The 26,304-nt window shown below is 41.1% G+C and overlaps 3 long non-coding RNA genes across 3 annotated transcripts in view; all 3 read left to right on the top strand.

Moving 5' to 3' along the window:
- The window catches only part of LOC114014289 (uncharacterized), a 39,455-nt gene extending 29,443 nt beyond the window's left edge, over positions 1–10,012 (top strand). Inside the window, exons 9-10 of the long non-coding RNA XR_008730632.1 lie at positions 27–8,319; positions 9,810–10,012. This is a non-coding gene — a long non-coding RNA (uncharacterized LOC114014289). The remainder of the gene's footprint in view (positions 1–26; positions 8,320–9,809) is intronic.
- Positions 10,013–10,162: 150 nt separating this feature from the next.
- Positions 10,163–15,131, top strand: LOC114014290 (uncharacterized). Its single transcript, XR_003557724.2, has 4 exons — positions 10,163–10,292; positions 10,739–11,111; positions 13,907–14,044; positions 14,783–15,131. It is a non-coding gene; the product is annotated as an uncharacterized LOC114014290 (long non-coding RNA).
- A 1,590-nt stretch (positions 15,132–16,721) lies between these two features.
- On the top strand, positions 16,722–24,091 carry LOC114014303 (uncharacterized). Its single transcript, XR_003557760.2, has 3 exons — positions 16,722–16,917; positions 20,691–20,815; positions 23,398–24,091. It is a non-coding gene; the product is annotated as an uncharacterized LOC114014303 (long non-coding RNA).
- The last annotated feature ends 2,213 nt before the right edge of the window (positions 24,092–26,304 follow it).

Raw genomic sequence — 26,304 nt, 5'->3', positions numbered from 1 at the left:
AACTCTTTTTTTTTTTTTTTTAATAGGTATTTTGGGAGAAACAGGTCAGTCCGCAACACCAAACCGACAAAAGGAATATTTCAGACTGCCAGGAAAGAGTGAAACTTCTCTGAAGAAGCAGCAGGAATCTTTTTGGTTGGAAGTACAAAACAAGATAAATACCATGTTACCTTTTGGGTCAACTGCCTGTGTAGAATTCTGTCAGGACTTTTGTAATATTTATGCATACTGTATAATTTAAGATCATATAGGGTTTTTTTTCTTTTTATTTTTATTTTTTAACCTTGCCGGTCAAGATAAACTGCAGCAAAATGGGATAGTGTTTTGATTGCTGTAATCAGACCTACCACACTTAAACGTTCTGAAGTGTTCTTCATCTCCTAATTTTCAGTTATCAGTAACGTTTATGTCCCACTTTGCTTGCTCTTGAAATCATAGCTTCTGAAGCAGAGGGCCATAAGAGGTTGTCAGCAGCCTTTTAAACTGTGAAGTCCTGTTTTTCAGCATCTCAGTAATTTTCTTTTGCTTCTTCCTTTGGGAGAGAAGAAGAGAGGAAGCCGTTTTGGATCATGACTGCTCCTTGTTCTCTCCTGACTATTCTTTTAAAAGAGGTGCTAAAATTTTAAGGATAACATTAAAAAAAATAAACAACCTAGAAAATTATTCGGCCGATTCCTTCTTTAGTTTAATGGGCACTAACTATGAATTGCCTTTGAAAAACCTAACCTGAGCTACTAAATATTTCTTTTTCTCTCCTCCTTCATTTGTCAAATATTTTATCAACAAATTTAATTAAAATGACCACAAAAGAACCCAGAAATACGTATACAAAAGACATTGGATTTTTTGACAGATATGAACGTGCTAATTAGCCTTCAAATCAGCCACATTAAAAAATGAAGTCTTTAGTACACTTGTCAATAGCTTTTTATTAAAACTAAAGGATTAGATAAGTACCAAATGTCAAAGAATAGATAAAGCTTTCAGCATATAGAAACAATATTGGCAAAACTTACTGAATGGCTCTTTATTGAAAAAAGACATTTTAATGAGAACCTGCATCGCTGAATCTTCCTCTAGTTGTGGGGGCAAGGAAATTTATACTATTTGCTAGAGCTATTTAAACTGTTTCTTTTATGTTGTATGGTTTTGTGCTGGCATTTTTTTGAAGTTCTGTTTCTGTGGGTCTCCTTTCTCTTGTTTCTTATTTGAGTGCTGAGGATCATCTGAGTCAAAACCATTAACTTTCACATGGTTTTCAATCAAGACCTTTGCAAAATGGCCTATTTCACAATGGCTTTAATGGAAAATATAGATTGCCTCATATTTGATTTAGACCTCACCTCTATGCTTGTTTTCTTTTTCTCCCCTCAGGTTATACAGCTTTGCGTGATTTTTCTCAGTCTTTTCTTGGAAAGAGAATGTAACATGGACAATTGGTCTGCCTCTAATTATGTTTAAACTGCGCTGAAGATCATTAATGTTATTGCTAGTGACGTGCTTGCAGTTGTTATCCTGAAAATTAAAACTATCAGTGGGAAATCCTGGCTCCACTGAAGTTAAGGAAAGATTTCCATTGAGCGAGCAGTTTTGCCTACATATCTGGGCATGCAGGTGTAAATACAATGAAACATTAGATCCCGATTTGTCTCCAGCTCATCTTTAATAGAAAGACTGATAATTTTTACTCGAAATAGTAATGGTAGCTGTTACAGCTGATATTCTACAAACTGTTGGTTGACTTTTTCCAGGAAAATTCTCCTATATGGAATTTTCTCCCAAGACAGTCCAATTGAAATGAAAGTGTCAGTCCTGTTTAGTAATCTTATTTAAAGAATTGGGATGCCAAGTCCTTTTTCACCGGTGTCAGAGCCGATTTCTGCTGAGGCAGTAATAGCACCTGAAGCCAGGAGAGTTTTATAGGGCCCAAGTTGCCATAAGAGCATTTCTTAGTGTTATTACTGTCTTTTATTATTGTGTAAAAATACGCTTTTCTGTAGTATCCAGGCACTGCAATATTTACCTAACTATTAAACTAACAGTATACAGTAAATGAACAAGTGACCATATGGCTTTGATGGATGAGGTGGGGGTTTACTGCAGAAGAGGTAATTTCTCCTTGCTTCACTTACAAGCGCCGTCACAGCCTGAAAGGAGGAATACACAGAATAAAAAGGCAGTGAAGAGGCTGCCTGGGTATGATTTTTTCTTCGGAAAAGGTTTGGTGGTTCTTTTGGGCTGCAGCTGGAAGGAAGCATTGCTCTTTTCAAACACCTAATCTAACACCATCTGAAAGAGTGAAGGAAACAGGCTCAAGAAAGAGTTGTTTTGGAATGCTCATACTGAATATGACAAATATTTCTGACTGTGTCATTGGGGCCTTATGTAAAAATGGGAACTCCGTTTAAATTTTTTAAATTATTTTTTTTTAATTTAATTTGTGTCACAGCTTTGCTTTCAGGCCACTATGAGCACTATTTCCAAAGAGTCCTAAGACAGTAATGGGCAGGGCTGGTGATAGGAGTGATCTGTTCCCTCAAGCATGAGGTTTTTTAATGTATTATTTGGGTGTAAGTTCTAAAAGTGTGGGTTTTCCTCACTAGAAATGTTCAGTTCTGCCTCCCAGGTTCAGCAGATCTGATCTGCAATTACGTTCCTCAGCCTACCCACACCCAAACATGGTTTGCCTGTCACGTGGATTCAAAAGAAAAGGTGGAATAGAAATTATTGTCTAAATAAAAGACAATTAAAGAGGAAAAAAAAAAAAGAGAAAAAGAGAATCTGATGTGGCCCAAAGTTCCATTATATTTCACAGAAATCTTCCATAGGTTCTTTCTGATGTTTCTTTTGCTTCACATTGACCTCTGGTGCTTGTGAGTCACCTGAATTTTGGCCTGAGAGCATCCTCAGGAGGAAGAGCTCAGTTCAAAACTGATAAAGCTGAGCTGAGAAGAAAGGCAACTGGATGCAGCCTCAGTATGAAAGTCCTCTTTCAGTCATGTCCCAATTTGTACTGGGTGTCTTAAGAGGGCAATGCTGATTTTTATTATTTTCTTAAATAATAGTAAATGCTTTCATAAAGTGTTACAAAAAGATGGCCAGGTTTGCTTCTTGGGTTTTCAGCAGTGTGAGTTGTTGGCTTTTTTTCATTTCCCTGGTGAAAATCTAACGTCACAAATGCATTTGGAGTGTACACAAACCTTGAGAGAAAAGAGCAGATTTGTTTATTGAAAATCATCACCATGTTACTTTTAGCAGCAGGGAAAATGTAACGGCAGGAAATTATTCAAACCCCGTGTGTCCTGACTGCCAAATGAATTTGTAGGAATACAGAGCATAATAAGGAAACAGACTCACTAGACCGCATTTTTAGTCTTCTGCTTTTTTATGAAATTATTTTCATTTAACCCTGTTTCAGAGACAGAAGTCTCTACAGCTTCTCAAAGTGAGCATATGGACAATATATGGCTATCACAACTATGTCATAATATCCAGCTGCTATTCACATGGATGTCGGGAATGGCTGGCTGGGTTGTGCTGAGTGAGCCTGATGCTTACCTAAAAATATTTCTGAATACTTTTAGTTAGTTGCCATTGAATTTGGATAGTTGCTGATCCTTGCCACGGATCGTTGAGAAGTCAAGGTAGCAGGTGGTTCGAATTAATGGAAATACGGAGCTGTCTGGAGGTGAGGAAAAGGAGCTTATTCTTTCTTCTCTGCCTTTACGGATTGCGAGTTGGGTGGCTCGGGGTCATGAAAAGTCTGGGTGGGTTTGAGATCCTTGAAAATGCCAGAAAGGGAGTAATTGGATGACTGGTACAGACTGCAGATGGGGCTCTTTTGTCCCTGCCCTCAGTGAATGAAATTCTTTTCCTTCTACATTCAAATCTAACAGACTTTTTGATTTCACCCTAGATGGTTTCACCTTTGAGCTAAGAAGCAGCCTAAGAGGTAAGGTATGTACAACTGGAGCAAATCATTCAAGTCTCTTTTAAAAGCAATGCATTATGCACGCACAAATTTTTAAAAAGACAATTATAAAGACACATGTTTAAGAAAAGTGCTTTTGTAGTGAATAAAACAAAATTATTTCTTCACGCTCCTGTGCAAAGTGGGTGGCTACAAAGCATGTGCATAGATTTCTGGTGATACAATACAAACGGTACAGTAATAATAAGTTTTTTCTGTCGCCAGAGAGTCTGCACAAAGATTCCATCAGCATTTTGCTCAGTATGATAAAAAATGCGTTACATCCTCAACATCAATGGAGGTTCAAAGTGAAACAGAATCAAGAAGAATAAGGTAACCATAAAGAAAAGAAATAGCTAAATGATATTAAGGAAGCCAAGATAACTGCAAAATTAACAACACAATAGCTTATAGAGTCTGCTTCTGCTAACAAAAGACAATCTTTACCACCTAGCATATCCATTCAGTCCTGGAAAGAAAAGGTAATTACATTCTGAAATGAACAAAATAGTTAAAGTGTGGGTTTACGATGATAATTTAAAATTTGAAGTTAAGATACTTGAACTGTGACCCTCAATAAAAAGCGAGACTTCCCGTCTCCGCTGACACCACAATGCTGAATAATGGCAAAGGCAGCCTGAAGTCCAGCATAGGTCCCTGACCACTTTTCTTGATTTATTGCCATCCTCACTCGATGACTCGACGTGAGAGTCATGGGGGAGACATCTGCAGGCTGCCTGGATGCAGGAAGAGCCCCTTGGGGCATGGCTGCATGGAGCATGGAGCGCGCCACCAGGATACGGTATGTCTGTGTGACAGCACCGCTGGCCAGAAAAGGCATGAAGGGATTTCCTGGAAAGCACGATCCTTTTGGGAGAGACTTTCCTATCCCTTGCTGAAAATTAAATTTGGAAGGTTTCTACAAGCACTGTGGCAGGACAGCACCTCTCAGACCCCAGGGTGGTCTGAAAGTGCTTTGCAGTAGGACAGTGCACGTGCGGCTGATGGCGAGCTCCTTCCAGAGAGCAGAAGCCGACAGAGCCGCTTGTGGGTTTCAACATGGAAATTCAACGGAAACAAACATGTGCAGATTGCGGTGTCTGAAGTCACAAAAAGGAGTTGGCCCGAGGGGTGCAGGCAGTGAAATACAGCTCTTCATCAGGGCAGCCTGTTCCCTTGCACGTGGGGCTCCCAAAGGGAGAACCGGGACTCTCCCATCCAGCAGTTCTGAAACTCAGCAAGAAAAATACTGGCAACAGGTGGAGGGACAGCCCTAAAAGGTCTCCCCCATGACAGGAATCCCTTTGTATCGAGTTGGTAACTGACCTAAGCATACTCCTCCCGTTGGCTAGAGGTCTGTCAAGGCACTTGCTGCATAGTTAGCAGGGACGAGGTGGCTTTTGCCAAGACCCCATCCATCTGTAAGGGATGGTAGCCACAGGCTGAAAGGCTTAAGTGTGCTTTTAGTTTTAAATAGTTCCAAATCTCTAAAATGCAAAACCTGAGGGTTTTGTGCTCAGCTACCACTTCTCTGTGGGAACCCTATCCTGGAGACATTCTCCCATGGAAATCTCCTGCTTTGTATTTGTGGTTGAAGCCAAGTGACACAGCGATATTTTGGGGCTGGCTTTTTGTTATTTTGCTGTTTCCAGCTACACATTTATCTTCAAAAGTAAAGGTCAGAGGCTTGTATTAATTAGATATCCTTCAAAAACGTGTATCTTGGAGCTCTTCAAAAGGCAGAGTAATAAAGAAAAGGTGAAAAGAATTGCAGAAAAGGAGGCTAGGTAAGATGAGAACTATTTTATTTCTGGTTTGTTTTGGATTCTATTTTTTTTTTTTAATTGTTTCTATTATTCACATCTCTTACATACAGAGAAGTTTCAAATGAAGTCAATTAAACCTTAACACAGTTCACCTTTGAACACAGTGCATAGGTAGAAATGGCTCCTGAGGTCACTGTGCTACTGCAGCAGCCCAGCAAGAGCCAATGTAATTTTGTTTAAATTCAAAACATGTTCTGGCAAAGTATGTCCATCTGCTAACCCTCTGGCTAGGAGTCAGGTCTGCAAAAGTAATATAAAGATGCGACTCTTGGTTCTAGTACGATTTTTCACCCCTTCAGGTGCCTCCAAGAGCTTTTCAGCTGCCTGAAATCAGTTCTCCAACAACACAAGAAAACAGCTAACAAATGTAAGGAGGGAGAGGGGCAGATTAAAAGAAAGAGGGGAAAAGCCATTCAAAGGAAGAAGCAAGAGAGAGGCAAGAAAACCAGAAGGCAATGCATGCTCGCCCGGTTTGGAGCAGGGAGAGGCTCTGTTGCTGTTCGGTTTGTTGTTGGAAATAAATGGGGGAATGGATGAGGGGAGCCTTTTGTGGAAAGACTTGGGGTAGGAGGAGGATGTTACTGAGTTGGGGGGTTGAAAGACAGTGATACTAATTATTTTATCCATAAAGTGTTACAGACATATTTAAATATTCTGATGGACCTTCAAATGTTTTTGGCAGTTCTGCAGCGTTTGCATCCGTCATCAAAAAAAGGTGAAACCACCACACGTTCCTGGGAATTGGTTCATGTGCCAAAAAAAGAGGCAGTCTCCTTCATTTATCCTTGTTTTGTGCTTATGCACTCATGTTACAACATGATGAATTATTCGTGTCTTACAATGCTACAGGTTGACTGCATCAAATTGGATGAGTGTAAAATATTTCAATGCAGTAATCACCATATGTTTCAAAAATGCTTTTCTGCATATGATGGAGTACATGTATATATGACCATAAATAAGAAAGAATATTAATGCATGGCTTTTAAGAAAAACTTATGTGAGAAGCAGAATAACAGCTCTGATCAATAGTGAACAGAGAAAATAAGGGACAATAATGTAGAGTCAAAAGTCAGTGTTGGGGAGAGTGGGAAGTGAGAGAGGCAGAGATAACCTAGCAAAGGCCTTCCAAATGTTAACATATGGATGTTGAAAATGGTACGTTGAACCAGATATATCTCCCTGAAGAAGAAAGCAAGTGTCTTGCAGGGTAGGTGTAAATATGCCTTATTAAGGACCTGAACTGGGGTCAGTAAGACCCTACCAGCCATCACCTATGGCAATGGAAACAGGGCAGCATGCCAGTGGGATTGTGCTGCCTCAGGGGGTGGCTGCAGCAGTCAGAGTTTTGAATGAAAATGCTGAATAACTTCGCTGCAGGAACTTGCAGCAGGAATTGATATGCATACAAGTTCAGCCTTCCATGGGCAGGAACAGGCACAGAGGCATCCTTGGTCATCCTGTGAAGGGCCAGGAGTGGCAGGGCACGGAAGGACACTGAGCCACACACCGAGACGATGAGGCGTACTGTGTAACTTGGGTTTTGCAAGTGCAAATTGCACCCGTAAAGCTGAACCTGTCTTTTTTTAAGCATTTGGGCTGCATGTTGTGGTGTTGCAGAACACAAGAAGGAATTTTGAAGAATCATTTCAATAAAATGAACGTGTGGGAGCAACGAGGATGGTAGGATTTTAATTTGCAGCTTAAATAGGTTTAAAAATGAAGCACCAAATATGAAACTATGAAGGCAGGAGAGGTTGTTTGTAGGTTTTTTGTTTGTTTTAGAAAGGAATATTCCCCACCCCACCACCCCCCGCCCCAGCTTGGACTACAGATGGGTCTCATGGGATTTGCTTTCAGACATAAGGGAGATATTCAGGCTTTCAGATTTCATTACCACTTTCTTCGTTATTGTGCCTTGAGGAACTATAAATAACACATGGCTAATTTGTGAATATGGCACGTTCCAGGGGATATGTGTATTTTAATCAGGGCACCTTCTGACATTTGGTAATTGGTTTACAGATTTGTTATATAACTTCATGATTATGAAGTTGCTAAGAGGAAAAAATCTAAATTTATGTGATCTAAAAGCTGCCCTCACTGGACCATTACAGCAGCTGTGATTCTTATAGGTCTAACTGAGGACATATTTTAAGCCGAGTACATAAACCGTCATCTTTTTTTTATTTTCTTATGGGTTTAGTAATGTAATTAGGAGTTACATTCTTCATGGTATCTTTCTTTTAATTAAAGCTCTTTATTTGTGTGTATATTGCTAAACTGCTGTTAAGATATATGAAAATTTAGTCCAGTGAGAAATCAGGGTTGGTGTTGGAAGGTGCATATTTGTCGCTGGGTGGGTTTTTTCAGTCTGTTGAACAGAACAAGCGTGGCAAGTCCTCAGGTTGGGAGCAGCCTTCTTAGGTGCTGCGAAAGATGCTTGGAGAAATCTGTGCAAAGTGACCATCCACAAAAGCCATACTATTTCTGGAGGGGACGCAAGTTATTTAAGTACTACAGGTATGACCAATTTCTTTTTATGGCTCGATCCTTTGAGTGGAGATGTTTTAATGCTGAAACGAGCTTTACTCGGTCCTGGCCAGGAGGCAGCCCTGTGGACAGGAGCTGCTCCATCACCATGGCTCGTGGAGCTGACCGCCCCATCACCGTAGTACGTGGGGCTGCCAGGGAGCCCTGCTGTGCCCTGAACCAGCACTGCTGATGGCCAGGGATGGAAGGCCACGAAGGGCTGCATATACTTGTTTTACTTTGTACTCAAGCACATGGATTTAGGGAAGAAAAGACTCGGTTTGTACCCTGTCTGTGCGTTTACCCATAGCCATACCCCACACAGAAAAGAATTGCCATCTCGAGGGGAGAGGATGAGCTGTAACTATGGCAGCTGCCTCTTGGACCTTTCCCAGTAAGGGCTCACAGCCACAAACCAGCAGGTCAGAGCCAGCATCTGAAATGTGTGTCCTTCCTCTGCCAGTGCCCGTCATCGCACCTGCCTGGCGCTCACATCTCAATGCAGACACCTCACCTCACTGCGGCTGCTTGGCGGTGTCAGCGAGGATCTGCTTTGTATCTACAGACCGGCATTTATATCCGTGCGTCAATATTGCGTGCCACCGGCGTATCTCCGTGTTTTCTCAGAGAGCATTTGCAAATAGACGTTCAATTACTGCCTTTCCTTTCTTCAGCATTCAAAATGAGGTTTATTTTCAAAAATAAAGGATGTCTTTTGTGTAATCCTGCTCTCCTGCAGCTGGAGCATCCAGCCACCAAAAATGGGCTGAGCCGTGATTTTGAGGCTCTATATGAGAACAGACTGCCTAAAATAATAGACATATGATGTGGATTGATAAGGAATATTACCTCCCATTTTTTGTATTATCAAAATCAACAGCACAAATTATTGTATTTAAAATTTTAATTACTGAGTATTTGTTTTCCCTTTTGCACAAAATAAGGCATACCCGTTTGGATTTCCAAGGTTATTTTACCTCTCTGGCTATGCTTAGTGCCACATAATGTTTGGGGTAGCTGCTAATTAACTAATATTTCAGCTATAGGTTACTGCATTGTGGCTGTCCATTTGTATTATTAGCTCATTGGATAAGGGCGATATGTGAAAAACAGTGGGAATAGATGTGAACATCTGCTAGTTGGCAGCTAGAAGCAGGCAAGAAGTTCACAGTAGAAGTTCATCCTGTTAAATTATTTTTTTATTATTCATAAAATGTCCACACAAAAGCTATGATTTTTGGTATGCGTTTTGCTAATCTGAATTGTTTTGAAAATATTTCTGGTTAGCCCATGAACAGCCTGGAAGTGAAATTCTGGATACTTCTGTACCTATGTTATGTTTTTCAAGTTATGCTACACTTAACCGATGCAGTATTAGCATTTTGAGACTAACGCTGAGTAATACAAAACTATAGACAAAGTGCACTAAAACCCCAAACCTGGCTATCTTTTCTTTCTGTTTTACTCTGGTTTTGTCACAGCAAGTAACCCATCAGCAACAGCTACGTCACTAGGTACGAAGGTGTGATTTTTCTGCCCAGCCAGAGATCCCTGCATATGCTTGTACCAGCTGCTCACAAGCGGCACAAGCTGCCCCATCACCATGGCACGTGGAGCTGCCCCGTCACCATGGCATGTAGAGCTGCCCCATCTGGCTCGTGGAGCTGCCCCATCACCATGGCAAGTGGAGCTACCCCATCATGGCACGTGGAGCTGCCCCATCTGGCTCGTGGAGCTGCCCCATCACCATGGCAAGTGGAGCTACCCCATCATGGCACGTGGAGCTGCCCCATCATGGCAAGTGGAGCTGCCCCATCATGGCAAGTGGAGCTACCCCATCATGGCTCGTGGAGCTGCCCCATCATGGCACGTGGAGCTGCCCCATCACCATGGCAAGTGGAGCTACCCCATCATGGCACGTGGAGCTGCCCCATCATGGCACGTGGAGCTGCCCCATCACCATGGTACGTGGGGCTGCTGGGGAGCCCTGCTGCGCCCTGAGCCAGCACTGCTGATGGCCAGGGATGGAGGGCCACGGAGGGCTGCATATGGAGCTTTTGCTGTCTCGCTAGCTGATGTTCGCAGCCATCTGTGGCACATTTTGACATTAAAAAATGCCAAATGCTTGCGGTAGATATTAGCATCTGTCACTGCAGCACAAATGCAGGGTGCTTGGGCTGTAGGAGGCTGGCTCAGACCAGGCAAGCTACCAAAAGTCTTGCCTTTCCTTCCCAGCGCTTCACCTCTGCTGGCATGTTGAAAACCTGCAGAGGCTCCAGGTACTGTGGAGCTCATGTTTACTTTCTGGAACATGTTGCTGATATTTTATGATGTTGTACATCAGCACATGCCTCTGCTGCTGAGCCAGGAGGAGTGATGAGGGTGCCTGAAATATGTACATTTGCTGCAGGGACAAGGAAGCACAAGAGGCCAGAACAAGTTCCCGTCCAGTAATGTGAGCGCTGTGGTGCCCTGCGATGCTGCCCAGGAACAGTCACAATTCCTTTCGTGTTGCTAGATGCACATCCTTGACTGTGGCTGGAGCCTGCGGCTTGGGAACAACAGGGAAAGGGACGTTTCTGCAGGGTCTGATGGAGTTATAGCTCCTGCTCTCCTGCTGAGCCTGTCACCTGGCTCTGTGTCAGCTTCTCTTGTGGAATATTGGAGAAAGCATTAGCCCAGTTTTCCAGTGGACATCGCTGCCCAGCACTTCCCCAGCCTCTACTGCTTTGGACTGGAGTGTGGTATAACCCTGCCAGCAGCCTTGGTTGGAACTACTTTTGGTAATGGCTCTTTTTTTTTTTTTTCCTCCTTTTTTTTTATTGTGTCTCCGTGCATCACAAGGCTTTTTAAATTACTCTTGAGGATTATAATCTTCCTTACATTAATTGCTTCACTGTAGTGTATCATAGACAACTCATTTAAGAAGCCACAATAATTTCTTATTTGTAGGAAGCAGCGTGTCCTCTCTTTGTGAGACATGCTGTTCATTAGTTTGAGTCTCATACAGGCTCCTTTTGATGAAACTCCACATGATGTGATCAAGAAGAATTTTTTTCCTTTTTTTTTGTGTCATAAACCAAGTCGTGAGCAATGCCTGTATTACTAACACAGAACACAAGAGCATGATTTCAGGCAGCTCTGATGCATACATGCACGCTTATATTGAGATGGAAAACCACTGATCTCAGTAGAATTACTCAAGGACAGAGCCTGTGATCTGTCACCGTTCCCTCCGGAAGGCTCACCTATGCTGCAGCTGTGCAGCCTGCCGCAGTCGCTGCCTCCTGCGATGGCTGGTGGGCACAGTGTGCGGGAGGCCAACAGCTCTCGTGGCCCTGACACGTGTGGGCACAGGGTCCGTGCTGCCGGAGGGTGCCTTTCTCCTGTGCCAGGCAGCACTTGGATTTACCCCAGCTCCACGTGATGTGGTTCTCGCCTCGGAGGGTTCTCATTCGGAAGATGCTTCATTTGCAGTGCAGACAAGCTTATTTTCATCGTGTTGCGACATAGGTGCTCAGTCCCTACTCACATTGTTGTGTTTTTTCTTGGTTGTGTTTTTTTTGTTTGTTTGTTTTGGTTTTGGTTTTTAATGCGCTCAAATAAATGTCGTTAATAAATAGATCTGTTGGGTTTTTTTCCTTGAGAAAAAGGCAGCATTTACTTGTCAAAGCAAGTATCGATAATATTGCTTTGCAAATAGGTTTTGACAATTTCTGGGATCTTTGAAGCTGTCCCGGCAATCGCTGGTGGGTTATATTGTGCCAGCTTCAGCTATGCAAGACTATAACTTGAAATATTTCAATTCTTTAGGTATACATGACCATAAAATAGAGACTTTCCCATAAAGTAGATTAAGGAACGTCTTTGATGCTTTCATTCAAAGAATACCTCTTCCATGAGGTGAGCCTTAACAAGACAGTAGTGTCACGTTTTCATGACAAGGTTGCTAACTGAACAGATCATTAGAGAGAAAAGGATCAAAGCCACTTCCATACGTTACATTTCGGGTAGACGTGAGTGTGTTGCTGACAAAAAAAGCTGAAGTAGCAAACTTCGCATGAAGGGAAGCTCACACCTCCTGTCTTTCTCTCCTTTGCAGTTTCCTTTCACTGAGTCACAAACTTCTTGAATTTTAGAAGAGTTATGTTGTAATCCACCTGCAAGAACTGATATAACTCCGGTAAGAGACTTGGGCATTCTGATGGATGCTGGCTCTCCTACATTACTAGTGGGCAAGACCCAAATACCACACTAAAGAATGAAGTGTTTAATGCATATTGGCTTGCCAGGTCTCCTTTTGGATTTTTTTTGTGGTGGTTTTTGTTGTTTGTTTGTTTGGGGTTTTTTTATCCAGTAAGGAAGAGTTACTCATCTAACAAAAGACTGTATAAATCAACTAAGCACAGAATGGCTCTAGCTAGTGCAGTAAACCAGAAAGTTTCTGACATTATTTTGCAAAGTGACAATGTCTTAATACACTGTAGTTCCAACCACAAAATTACCATCAATTAAGCTGGAAAAAAGCAGCATGAGTGTGTAAACCCTATAGTTTTTTTCTCCCCTGTATCTACTGGTAGGACATTCAGAGCTTTCTTCCAAGGATATGGAATATATAACTTAGAGCCCAGTGGCATAGGGTTAGATCCTGATTACAGGGTATTCTGCAGGCAAGAAAGGCCCTTACATTACTTTATAAAGTCTGTTGAATTCGTTGGTTTATAATTAATCACCCTGATCTTTAGGTCTGGATCAGCTCTTCGTGTACCTCAAAGCCAGCAAGAGCCGCACTGAAGTTAAATGTTATACAATAGGGCTGTAAGACATGTAGCCAAAGTGCTTCTCAAACTTTTTTACAGATACTCCAACACATTTGAAGCATTTGACAGAAAAGAATAGGCAAGGGCAACAATGATTGATCCATGTTTTTAAGAAAAAAATTGAAGCCATATTTCCACCAGGGGGTTCAGACGGACATTGATATATTTATCGTGAAAGAGCCCACGAGCGCCAGCCTTTGCATCACTAAAAATGTAGCCTGCTGCAAGAATTTACAGCTGTAATGTAAGATTCATAGCCACTCTCTTTATTTATTGGAAAAATCTCTTGCAGCTGAGTAAAGACATAAATATAAAATTAAATCACAGAAACTACTTCTAACTAGTGCTAAGGATACTCCTTAAACTTACGGGGCCAGGACAACATAAAACTAATGTTGAAACACAATTGAGATGAACAGTTTTTATTTACTCATCCATTACGCCAAACATCGCTGTGCAGCTAATATGTAAAATCACAGATTATTTGGGAGCATTTGCTATATAAGCATAACAGGAGGACTCAAGGACGGCACATTAGACAAAGATACATCGATGAATTTCTGTCCTTATGATTTATTGTTTTCATGTCACTGTAAAATTGTTTTTATAGTTTATTTTACTAGTGCATAGTGCAAGAGAACTTTATATGCTCTTGAAAAATAGCTTCATAAACAACAACAGTCTGTCACATGAGTTCTTTGAGTGCATAGATACGGGGCTGAATGCCTATATTAGGTTAGTATTATTTGTCCTTTTAGGTCACTGCAGACATTTTAAGTGTCTGGGATACTTCAGTATTCCCGCTGTGTTATGGACTGGTGCAGGACTGTCTCCTTTCTCAGTCTTCCCACTTTTTCTGCTAGGACATCTTGTAGTGATCTGAAGTGAGAAACGAGGTAATGGAAATACCTTTCGGGGGTACTCTGAATTTTCTTGGAGCATGATATGCCCTGTAGCTGAAGAGAGAACAGTATAAAATAGGTGATGGACGCATTCGTTGGGGAGTGGGGAAGGAGACATGGAGAGACAAGACTCACTGTGTGGTCAAGAGCACCCTGGTGGCTTTGAGATGCATCACAGAATAGTTTAGGTTGGAAGGGAACGTTAAAGCCCATCTAGCCCACGCCCCCTGCAGTCAACAGAGACGTCTTCCACTAGATCAGATTGATGAGAGCCCTGTCCAGCCTGGCCTTGAATAACAGAGACGTCTTCCACTAGATCAGATTGCTGAGAGCCCTGTCCAGCCTGGCCTTGAATAACAGAGACGTCTTCCACTAGATCAGATTGCTGAGAGCCCTGTCCAGCCTGGCCTTGAATACTGCCAGGGATGGGGCATCAACCACCCCTCCAGGCAACCTCTGCCAGTGGTTCACCACCCTCATCAGAAAAAAAATTCTTCCTTATATCTGGTCTGAACCTACCTTCTTTTAGTTTAAAACCATTCCCCCTTGTCCTACCACTACAGGCCCAACTAAGTATCTGTCCCCATCTTTCTTACAAGCCCCCTTGAAGTACTGAAAGGCTGCAGTAAGGTCTCCTGGAGCCTTCTCTTCTCCAGGCTGAGCAACCCAAACTCTCTCAGCCTGTCCTCAAAGGAGAGTAGCTCCAGCTCTCTGATCATTTTTGTGACCTAGATGTGCTCCAACAGCTCCATGTCTCTCCTGTGCTGAGGACACCAGAGCTGGACACCATACCCCAGGTGGGGTCTCAACCAGAGAAGAGGGGCAGAATCACTTCCCTCAACCTGCTGGCCATGAGTCAGGGATATGGCCACATCTCAGTAGAAGGAAAATGGGAGAGAGAGCAGCAGGGCAAGACCAACCATGGCTGGCACTGGAAAGGCTCTCATGGTTGCAGCTCCATGGGCCAAAGAGCATGGGAGAACAGAGCAGCCTTCTCCCTCCAGCAGCCAGGGGAAAGGTGAGTAAAGACAAACCATCCCCAAGACCCAAATCGGTGTTAATGTGTTGTTTTAGATAATGACAATCCACAGTTTCTACGTAGTGATTTTTCATCTCTGGATCTTATAACTCTTTATCTCGATTTTGCAGGTTGCAAAACTGATTAATTACACTAGCAGCATTACTATAATTAGTGCTGATTATTCTCTGAGCTTTCTTTTCTTTAATCATCCCACTTCTGAACCTATTAATTGGAACTAAATCCCTATTTATCAAATAGTGTAGGTTTTAGCATCTGAAGGCAGTGGATTTTGCCTAAGTCTTTCCACCTTCAACTCAGGAATTGTTATAAAAGCCTTGGGAGTATTTCTGTGGGATTTTATTGGTTATCACTAGATTGGGATTTTTATTATTTTTTTTTTAGTATCGTTTGAGCTCTTGGAGATCTGAACATTTTGGAAGGGGGGCAGGAGGGAGGAACTAGCCCTACCTGAGCTCAGCTCACACTGATTCAGTGTGCAGGCAGCTTGAGGTGCCTGGTTCAGCCTGTCCAGGATGCCTAACAGTTATCACGCAAAACGAAGATGAACTGTGCAATTTAAAAATTACAAGGATAAAGCAAAGGCCTTTGCTCTCATCTTCTAGGCTTCATGTCAAGACCTTCAGACCACCAGTATTTACTTATTCAGGAGAAAATTGGTGGAAAGTACCAAAATGGGGACTCTGGACTGCTTTCTGTGCCTGTAGGACCGGCACAGGAGATGCCTTGGTTTTCTTTTTCCTCTCCCAGCAAGCTGACTCGGGTAGCTGTGAAGGCCACAGAGGTATGGTTTGCCCCATGCTCTGGCCTTCCCAGCTCAGTGCTGAGGAACACCAGGAAGGCTTCTACCTTGCTCTTAGTAGAACTTGGTTATATTCTGGTCATTTGTCAAATATTTTAATGTTATAGCTACCACTTCTTTTTAAAAATCTAGGAATATGATGGTGAATAATGCACTGGAGACTTATAAATTACCTCCCATATTTACACTGTTACTCCACAACAGAACCTGTGTTAGATGATCAGGGAGAGTACTTTGTTGACCAACGGGGAGAAATTTCTCTAATTAAGAGTTGTCAGGATAAAAGAAAATATGTGGAAGCAATATGTGAATATTTTTCAAAATCTAGATGCTACAAAATCTGAAGAAGTAAGGACTGTAGAATATCTGTTCATGATGTGCTCTTTGTATTATCAAAGCCTGGTTATGATGACGTATCACACTGTGACATGAGAAAAACAAGTGCAAAACATATGGCTGTGATGGAATGATGGAAGAAAGGGAAGCAAGCAATACTTGCCTCATCTCAAATCTTTCTGTAGGTGTGGAGCTGATAGTTCTTATTCTTCATCAACAGCTTTCTGTTGGGGCTTTTTGCCCCCTCCCCATAAAAATACTTACTAATGATGATTAATTATTTTTTTTCTATTGTCAGTTTCCCCTATGCAAAAATCTTTCTCTGGCATACATATCATATAAATGTCTCCCGAGCTTTCTGACTTAGTGCTGATTGCTTTCATTAAGGGTATCCTATTACTCATTTGATTCTGACTGTTGCATAATATTTGTGTTAAAATATTTTCTGTTTCAAGTTGCTATAAAAATTCAAGAGTATAAGAGACAGACACTCAAGCATATTATATTGCCCTAACAGTCAGTTGTGTGCAGTCAGGTGCTGATGGCTCAGACAGGGACGGTCCTGGTGAGAAGAGGGGAGCAAACCTGATCCCGTAGGCAATCGAGCAGACCTGGGGACTCACTGGTACCCAAAGAGGAGATGACCAAAGCAGGGATCTGCTTCCAGGGCACCAAAACCTGGGAAACCAGGTAAAATACTGCTTCCCATAATTTTTTGGGTTTGGGTGGGTTTTTCGTTTTCTTGGTTTTAGTATTGAAATGTAGCCACATTTTAATATTTGTCCCCCACTGGTGCTGCCATCTTTGCTGCTTTGGTAGGTTGGTAGCAACAGGGAATTTCCTTTCAGCTTCCTCCCATGTAAGTCTGATCATCGTTCTCTAACGGCTGGGAAAGTCAGTGGAATTCTCCGTAATTCGTGAGCTCTGGGCATTTTGCCTGTTAGGATCTGGTTTTCCTCATCATTTTGCTAGCCACAGAAACTCTTCTTAAAGTGAAAAGAAACATAAGGGGGAAAAGTCACATCTTGGTCCTATCCCGACCCCCTACTTGGGCAAACGACTTGCTGCAGGTCCTCTTTAATGGTTCGTCATATTCCATTGGGGCTGTGCCAAAAACATTCCTGTAGCTGTAACCTACTGTGTCTCCATAAACTTCTGCAAATGGTCTGGCTGTGCAGCACCTTGTGCCCAGGCCTGCATATAGAGGGATGATCCCAACCCTTTACAGCTGGTTCTGTGACAGTATCCCCGTTTTGGAGTATTTCCCATACACAGTCCTCTGAATCACCCACTGCCCTTAGCTCCTTCAGCTGTGCATCTCAAATGTATTTGGACATTGTTTAAGATCGATGGTTCAGCTATTCTCATGATTCTATCACTAACGATGTGCTTAATCTTTCCTCCATGTGGAGAAAAAAAAATAATCATTTTTATATGGTGACTCATCTCCTTGATTTAGCATTACCATATGCTGTTGATTGCTTATTTAAATTGCATTAATATAAAATGCTGAAGTTTGGTTTCAGTGACATTATTGAGTGGGGGGTGGTGCATTAATTATTATATATGGTGTTTAACCACACTCAGTGGAGATTTAGCATGTATTAATTTTTATTAGAGGAGAAATACTTGCCTGGTGAACACGTTAGTATTGAGAAGGAAAAAATAATCTCTAGACTTACAGGATCTTTATTAAAGGGAAAACGGATGCAGCTTTCCCCCACCTCAAGTAGTGTTTGACCACTTGCCCTCCATCATTTACTCGTACTCCACTTGCCATCCACCCAAGTTCTCTGCTTCGTTCCTTCCTTCTTTGAGTAGGCACAGGAAACACATGGACCTCTTTTAGATTCAGCTTTGCTCTTATTCATATACAGTTTCTCTTTTTCAGAGAAACTTCATCTATGTTTTTCTGTCATTTGGGGATTTTGTTTTGTGGAAGAAGAAAGCCCACTTTTTTTTAGGTGCTCATTTCCCAGTCATGACCTTGTGCTCTTTTGTTTGTAATTTTCCGTGAGTCCAAAAATTCATTCTTTTTCTGGTGTCACTGCAGAGAGGAAAAAACAAGCAGCGTCTGCTGAGGTTACCCAATAATTATTTCCCATTATAATCCTGATTACGGAGTTTGAGTTCAGTTTTCAGGCTAATGATCTCTCATCAGGTCTCTGCAAAGGAAACTGAAAACAATGAGATGGGAGAAGAAACAGGAGATGGTACAAATGCAGGGTTTTTTCCTCCTGACCTTCCAAATCTCAGATGCTGCTGTATTTTAAAGGACAGTGCATGAGCTGGAAGAGGGACCTAAAATGACATACATTCTATTAACTTTTATGTCATTTTTCTAATATTTGTAACCTTTCTGGCTGCAGTAAATTTACCTGGTTTTTGTTGTTGTTGGTGGTGGGTTTTTTATTAAATCTTACGTAAAACCATTTTACCTTTTTTTAGTTCTCTTCATTCTTACTATAAATACTATTTCATGGCTGCCTGCTTTACTTATTCCTATAGCTGCTGGCTTGTGAAATGTAGGCAATACGCTCCCAGCCTCTGTGTGTAGAGTCTTTTAAACACCTCCAGCCCCAAAGTTGGATTAAAATGCTGGAGGAAGTCAGACCTTTGTTAAAGACACAAATGTATAATGTATGGTAGGATAATTTACTTTTTCCACAGCTGCTGATACTTTCTAGTTTAAGTTTTAAAGTGCTTTTGGCTAAAGCAGTGGGGAGGATGGATCTGGTTCACAGACTGAGGGTTATGTTGTATGTAAAATGAGACCCAAGGTGGAGGAAATACAGGAATAGGAGTATTTTTTCACCTTACCCTGAATTAGTATTCACGAAGTGGCAATCTACAGTCCATTTCATATTTTAAACCTAAAGTTGTGATACTGACCCTCTGTTACACTCCCATATTACCCCTACCGAAGCAGAGCTGCCCCAGCTCCTAACATTTTCTCTTGCTTCAGACATCTGAGTGACCGAAGAATTCTGTACAAGTAGGAAATTATCCAGTCCTGTATAACTTGCTTAAATAGCTGATGTGTTGAACTGTATCCATGACTGGCTGGGTGTGCCTTCAACCCGTCTCTTTGCTGCATCTATAGAATAGGGTACAGCTGTAGGTGGGCACTCCTCTTACCCCTGTGTTAATCTCCACGGGGCAGTGGCACCTCAGAGTGAAGAAATCAAAGGGGAAACAGGGTGTTCCCCACTACTAGTTGTGAAGTGGAAGGAAGCCCAGGTGGAACAAAGAGATATTAATCTATCGGCCTCAGAGGAAGACAAAAATAAGAGAACTATTGATATTTTTAACATTATTAGAATCAGTAATGCATCACTTCCCTATGATAAATGACCCATCCTCCTCCCTTCCAATCCTGTCATTTTTGTAATAGCTTTTTATTAGATAACCTATTTCCTGTAAATCAGATCTGCAATATTATAGCCTAGACTTCTCAACAGACAGCAAACCATCTTCTCAAGAAGAATACTTGTTAAATTATTTGTTTCTACTAAAAAAAAAAAAAAGGCACTTCACAGCTGAGTAACAATTGTAAGGGAAGTAGTATTTGAAATAGAATTAGGGATCTAAAAATGTTATTTGCAGTCCTTGGCTAAGTTTTCTGCCTTGTCATACAAACTGTTCACCTTAAATCTATGCTTAGGTCTTTCTCATTTAGGACTTCATGCCAAAGCCCATTGGTGAAGTAGTAAAAACATACCTCGTAACCAACTGCTACAGGGGATCAGCAGCCTTTAGAGAATGCAAGGCAAGCAAGTGAGCAAACGTCAGATTCTGGAAGTCTTTAGTCTTTAGTTAACTGATTGTGTGAAAATATGTGACGTCCTGGTTTGTCCGTACTGGTGCATGCTGGGTTCAAGTGCAATGTGATGCCAATTCTTGAAACACTTGTTGCAAGGCAGAAGGTTCAGGAATTTCATCTGGAAATATTCTGAAGTTCTTATGTGAATCCACCAAAGTTTGTGCTTCTGTACTTCACCCCCTGCTGTCTCTTTTTTGCAGCCAGCTCTCACTGACCATAGAAACACCTCTACCTTGAAGTCAGGTATCGCCAGAAACCTTTGTACAATTTTGAACCTTGGTTTCACAGCTTCTTGAAAGCTTTAGCAAAGTTTCTTGTGGAACATGAGAGCTGATTCCCTGTGAAAATGACAAAATTTTAAAATTTTATTTGGTATAGTTCTGTCTCTGAGGATTTCATTGGAAAGCAATTATTTTTTCTTCTTATCTTTTCCTGTTTGTCTTTTCATCAACAAAAGCTCATCAGTTCAAATGATAGATGTCATTTTAGAGACTAAACCCATTCAGCTGAAGGCCTTAAACTGTAAAGAATAAAATGTTGATTAACTGCTCTATATTATTCACATGGTTCCAGAGACCTTATGCCGCCTTCTTACTTAAAACAACATGGATAAGGAACTAATCTTTCTCTGTATTGCCAGGCGTGGGGCTGCCCAGATAGACCTCGAGATGGTCCTCGAGAACTTGCACTGTAGAGAAGTTGTTCTGCCTGCAGCAGGAGCAGGAGACACAGCAGGCAGGATCCATACCTGATTCCCTGGCCAAGGTAAGGTTTGCTTCTCGGAAGAGAATTATACACTTTAGGTATTTTTTCAGGAAACTCTCAGTGGAGAAAAGGTCCTATAGTTTTTTCACCCAAATGTAACCAGGCGAAGGAGATGTTTTTTAGCTGCCTGTGATTAACAATCTCTGAATTCTTTTGCATCTACTAGGATTTTACAGGTTATCTAAGTTCATTAGTTTTCTCGTTTATATGGAGGGGAGGGTTTTAACATTTAACACCTTTGGCTATTGTTGTTCTGTATGTTCAAATATTTTTTTTCTCGGCTATTAAACCTCCATTTTCTAGTCCTTTTTGGATAGCCATCAGAACTGTGTGGACTGTTCTGCTCAGAATAACAACATTAACAGTGGCAGAGAAAAGTACAGCTTCTGAAAGAATGGCATCAGATGGATTTATTTTCAGCCTAGAGCTTTTAAATAATTTTTACTGTTCTCCGAATAATTCTGACAGTATATATAAAAATAATCACAAAGCATGCCATATTTTATCAAATGTACATGATCTTTTTTATTATATTAATGTACAGTTTAGTAAGTGAACACTAAAATAGGATCAGTCACATTAATTTTTAAAGCTATATTCTGTACATTGTCAGTTTTTGAAGAAACGTAAAAAAGGTTTGTAGCTAATCTTTCACCTATACACCAGGTCAGTTCTTATGGTTACTTCTAGTATAAATGACAACAGGTTTGGTGTTTCTTTCTTCTGAATTGGATGGGTAAGTAGGTACTAGTTTCAACTGACTATTCATCACACACTGATTACAAGGAATATTTGGAACAGTATATTGCATTCTCTCAGTGCCTCATAACTTGGTATTTTAATTCTTTTATTATCTTTACAAAGATCATCATACCAATGATGAATTCAGCTCTGATTCATATTTGCTATGGCATCAAAATCTCCTTCCCTCAAGCTTTTTAAAGTATGTTTATTCCTGAACAGAGTAGCAAAACCAAAGCACTCTGAAAAACACGCACAGCTTCCCTTGCAACCTCTGCTTTGGGCTCAGACCTTTTGCTGTGTTTTAATCTTTTACGGTCTTTAAACAAATTATTTATCTGATGGGATTCCTGTACTGAAGGTTAATAATTATGCTGGGCATTTCAATCCAAATACTTGAAGGCTAAAGAATAAGATAAGAAATAGAAATGAGGATGCAATTCCTGAGCAGGTGTGCACATCCTGGGCAGTATTTGTTAATGATTCCAACACCATGGCAGGTTTCAGGGGCCCATAGTGGCAAAAAATAGAGCATGCCACTTAAATTTACATCTATGTTTGCACGTGATATTAACTCTTATTCCCAGCTTCTCTAGGATTCTGGCATGTCTTAAATCTTTTCTTGAACTGAGACCATAACTCTGACATAGGGAATTGCTAATGATGAATTGTCATATTAGCTAGAGGGTGTCAACAAGGCGTGTTGAAAAGATGCAGTGTTCTTGGAGTAGATGAGCTAAGGTTTCAAAATTTATGAAATAAAGGACCTAAAATATTTTGTATAACAAACCCAGTTTTGCACAGTTAGAAAGACCTAGCCTCTTTGTCGTCACTAGTGAGGAGGATGTAAGGAGCTAGAAACTAATTACAGTTGACCAGCAAATTCTCAGTACAAGAGCAATTCTTGTTCTTGTGTAGTTGGGCCCTATGCCTCTGACCTTTCTTATCAGATTGATGTAGTAGTCATGCAACAGATTTTTTTTCCTCTTCCCTTCTCTTCTCGACTCCAGCAGTAGTGGAGTATTCCTTCAAACTATGCCTAAGTGGATTTGATCCTAAGGATCACTCACACCTGAGAGCCAGAGAGAGGAGTTCAGGACATGTGCGAAGCCATGAGTAAACAACTGAGCAGGGAAACAATCTGTCATGATTTTAAAAGAAAACAAGTTTGTTGAATGTGAACTTTACAAAATGGACACGGTAGATCAAATTAAGGGGGAGTAATCTCCAGCTACAAAGGGCAGTGCAGGCAAAAAAGTGACCTCTGCACACATTAAGGGAGAGGTCAGACAAAGACTACCAATCTGAAGAGCCAAAGCAAGGAAGCAAAGTGGGGAGAGTGTGATGTTGGGAGATCAGAAAGGTCAAAATAATACATAACTTCAATTCATGGCTCCTTACACTGAAAGCAGCGGGACCACGAGTATTCATAGTATGGATTTGTGTGCGGCTCTTAGGGGAAATGGAGATGTATCAGCTTGCTGTGACCCACCAGAAGGTTAATCTTCAGACAGCTTGCCAGAGTGGCTCTAAGCTCATATCTGAGGACTGGAGTATTATTCACTGCAATCTAATAGAAGAAGAAAAGCAAAAAAGTGTCACCTGTTACATTCTTGCTGTTAGTATCCACTGTTCCCCGTAGCAAATGAGGTTGTCCTCCTCCTGGGCACTGTATATATCTGGGTCAACAAGACAGTGTGCACCTCAGACTGTGCTTTGGGCATGACACAGGAAAGAATCAGTGGAGACAACAAAATGAGAAACACCAGCATCTTGTCTTAGACCATATGCATCATCTCAGTCTTAATATTGTTATTTTCACATGAACATGTTACCTGAAGTTTACTGAAGATGATTCTCCTTGGCTACTGTGAGCTGCAGGACTGCAGTGTGATTTCTAGCTCCAAGACTGGGGTGAGTGCTGGATCTGGGACCTGTGACGTTTGGGGGATGTATGGGTGGGCTCTCACTGGTGGGGACCAGGACCCCGTAGACAGAGGTGTATCTCTAACCCACAAGTTGGATGTGCTGTGCCAATTGCCCAGCTGTGCCATGTGCGAGGACCACAACAGAGAATACTATAATATCATGAGGACTGTGATAAAGTTAATAACTAAAGATGAAGTGCCAGCCAGCGCTTAACTGTTGGAAAGGCTAGGGTGAATACAAAGACTGAGAAGCACCAGGCTAAAAAAAAAAACAGTTCCCGTTTCCTTTTATTACCTTCTGCAGTTTTCCTGGTTGGTTTCAAGGAAGGTTGCTCCCTCCTTGCCCCATCTCCTGACTGGCAGGAGGGCATCTCTCGTGATGGTTACAGACAGAGACCATCTGGAGCCCAGGTTTGTTTTTTCATGTGGATCTGTACGACTTGCAGCTTCTGTTTTCCCCAGGTGCTTCCGTGTGCTCCCAGAGAGGCGTACGGAGCTGAATGAGGCTGGGGGTTGAGGTACCGCTGTGCGGTGGCTGCAGGGGTCTCCGATCATCCTCCGTGAGGCGAACAGGCACTATGAGGTCTTGTCCACATGTGCTCTTCTTCCAGCTCTGCCACTGGGAATTTCTCTGAAAAGAAAAGGGATTATAGACTGCAAATATGTAGTATTTCTTCACCCAAAAGTAAAGGTGTAATGCAGCTGCTTTGCAGTTCTCTAATTTTGACTAGCACTCTGTGGGTTTGTATCCCATCCTCACATGTTAAAAAAAAAATGCACATGGATGTGCAAAGAAAACAGTATTTGGGTCTTAAATAGGAGTTATTAAAGTTAGAAAATGTAAAGAATAGTAGTTGCTTCTACTTCATAGAAATTTAAACATATTTTCAATATTTTTCTTATTACCTTCAGAAATTTTCTGCTTGTTTTTCTTTCTTTTTCCCCTCTTTATTTTGTATGCCACAAAGCAATAAGCACGCTCTCTCACTCTCTTACAGGATAGAAGACAAAATGGAGAAAAGAAATATGAAAAGCAACAAGTCCTTTGAACATCATGCATTCTTTTGGACCCTGTAGAGAAAAGAAAAAGGAAAAAATCTGAAAAAGAGTCAATTCTGAGCTGTCGCATAATCTGCCTTCTTGAATTAGAAGACATATACAGACATACTCTCTCTTGTTTTAGCAATGCCAACGTGTTTGGAATCGTTAATTCTCAGGGAAATCACCAGTTTGCAAAGCCCTCATCTCTCAGGGATGTGTGCCTGAACCTAATACACAATTTGATCTTATTTTTGCAAAAGGACTAGAGAAATTTTAAATTAGTAGCTTGATGATGCGGACACTGATCTTTTTTATTCATTCAGCGTCAATTACTTCAAGTCTCTGAACCTGACAGAACAACTGAATTGTTGTTTTCTTTAAAAAAAACAAAAGCAGGGAAAAGCTGTCTTTTAACATTTCCACTTTCTTGTCCATAAGCCATGTAAAATCAACACATCTGTAGAAATGCAAATAGCTTACATGTGAGGACAAGCTGAAATTTAGCCTACTCAGGCAGATTATATTTATTCATCAGCATTCACATATTGTCTCATCAACACATGTACACACTTCTATTTTTGAAAGGCCTCACTTATCACTTGTTGACTGTTTGAAGCTGAACTGCTTTTTCTCGAAAAAGTGTTCCTTAGTTTGACAGATTCTTATGTTAACTAAAAAAAAAAAAATACAACCCCAAAAAACAACAACAACAACAAAAAAACCCCCGACCAACTCACCCACCTTTCTGCACCTGCTATGCAAGGAGCCACATGTTTTCTGCGTAAAAAAAAATATGATAAAAATTTGGCTTTTCATCAGTTGGCTTATGGACTCAGATTCACTTAAAACTGTGCATTTTTAACTATTTGTAGGCCTTTCACTGCCTTTATATTTGGTCTCCTATTACAAACAGCATTTAAGGTAGGCAATGAAATCAGGATTTATTTTTTATATCAGATTAATCATGGTCAAATTTGCAATATATCCCTGCCACAATGGTTAATGCTGTGCCATAGGGGCTAGCCCAGCTGAGTTTTATTTGATTCCCTTTCTAACTGGAGAGTAGATTGCCATAGTTGTACTCCAGAATAAACTTGTATCCTGGTGTCCTGAAATGATCCTCCTTGGAAACAGCCAGCCCTTTGCCACATTTGGGGGTGTTTTGCAGCAAAGGGAGTTTCTCCTCCTTCTCCTCCTCCTTCTCCTCCTCCCTTGTCCCCTGTTTCTCATTCTTTTGGGCAGTGAGTCAACATTGCCCAACATCATCTGTCTGAAAATGGACTAGGACAAGCAGAGTGGCAGGATTCAGATATTCAGTAGTATATATATAATGCGCCATTAGATTTTGAAGTTGCATATGTAGTACATTAGAAATCAATATTCAAGGTTTCCTGTTTAGGAAAAATTATATAGTTATTCAAAATACACATTTCATTTCCTGTTGGTTTTATAATTAGCTGGTTTGATCCTGAGAATAATTTCCTTTTGTGGTTGGTTTTTTTTCAGAAGTTTATATATCTTCTTTAATCAGCCAACATACATATTTGTCTTACAGACAAATGCATTATATGTTACATATTTCATCGCTGAGCAGCTTCTAGAAATTAATTTCCATATCTAGCTGTCATGAATCAGCAGAACACTTCTACAAATCTTCACTCCCTAGAAAGCATTTTTTTTAATAGAAGCGTATCCTCAATCTGACATTCTATAATCGTTTGTCAGAAACACTATGGACCTTTTTTCTTCAAAATGTTAGCTTACTAAAATTTAAAAAAT

Source organism: Falco cherrug, chromosome 1 (assembly GCF_023634085.1).
Source record: "Falco cherrug isolate bFalChe1 chromosome 1, bFalChe1.pri, whole genome shotgun sequence".
Lineage (NCBI taxonomy): Eukaryota > Metazoa > Chordata > Aves > Falconiformes > Falconidae > Falco > Falco cherrug.
Note: the sequence above shows the minus strand (reverse complement) of the source record. Positions and strands in the feature narration are given on the sequence as shown.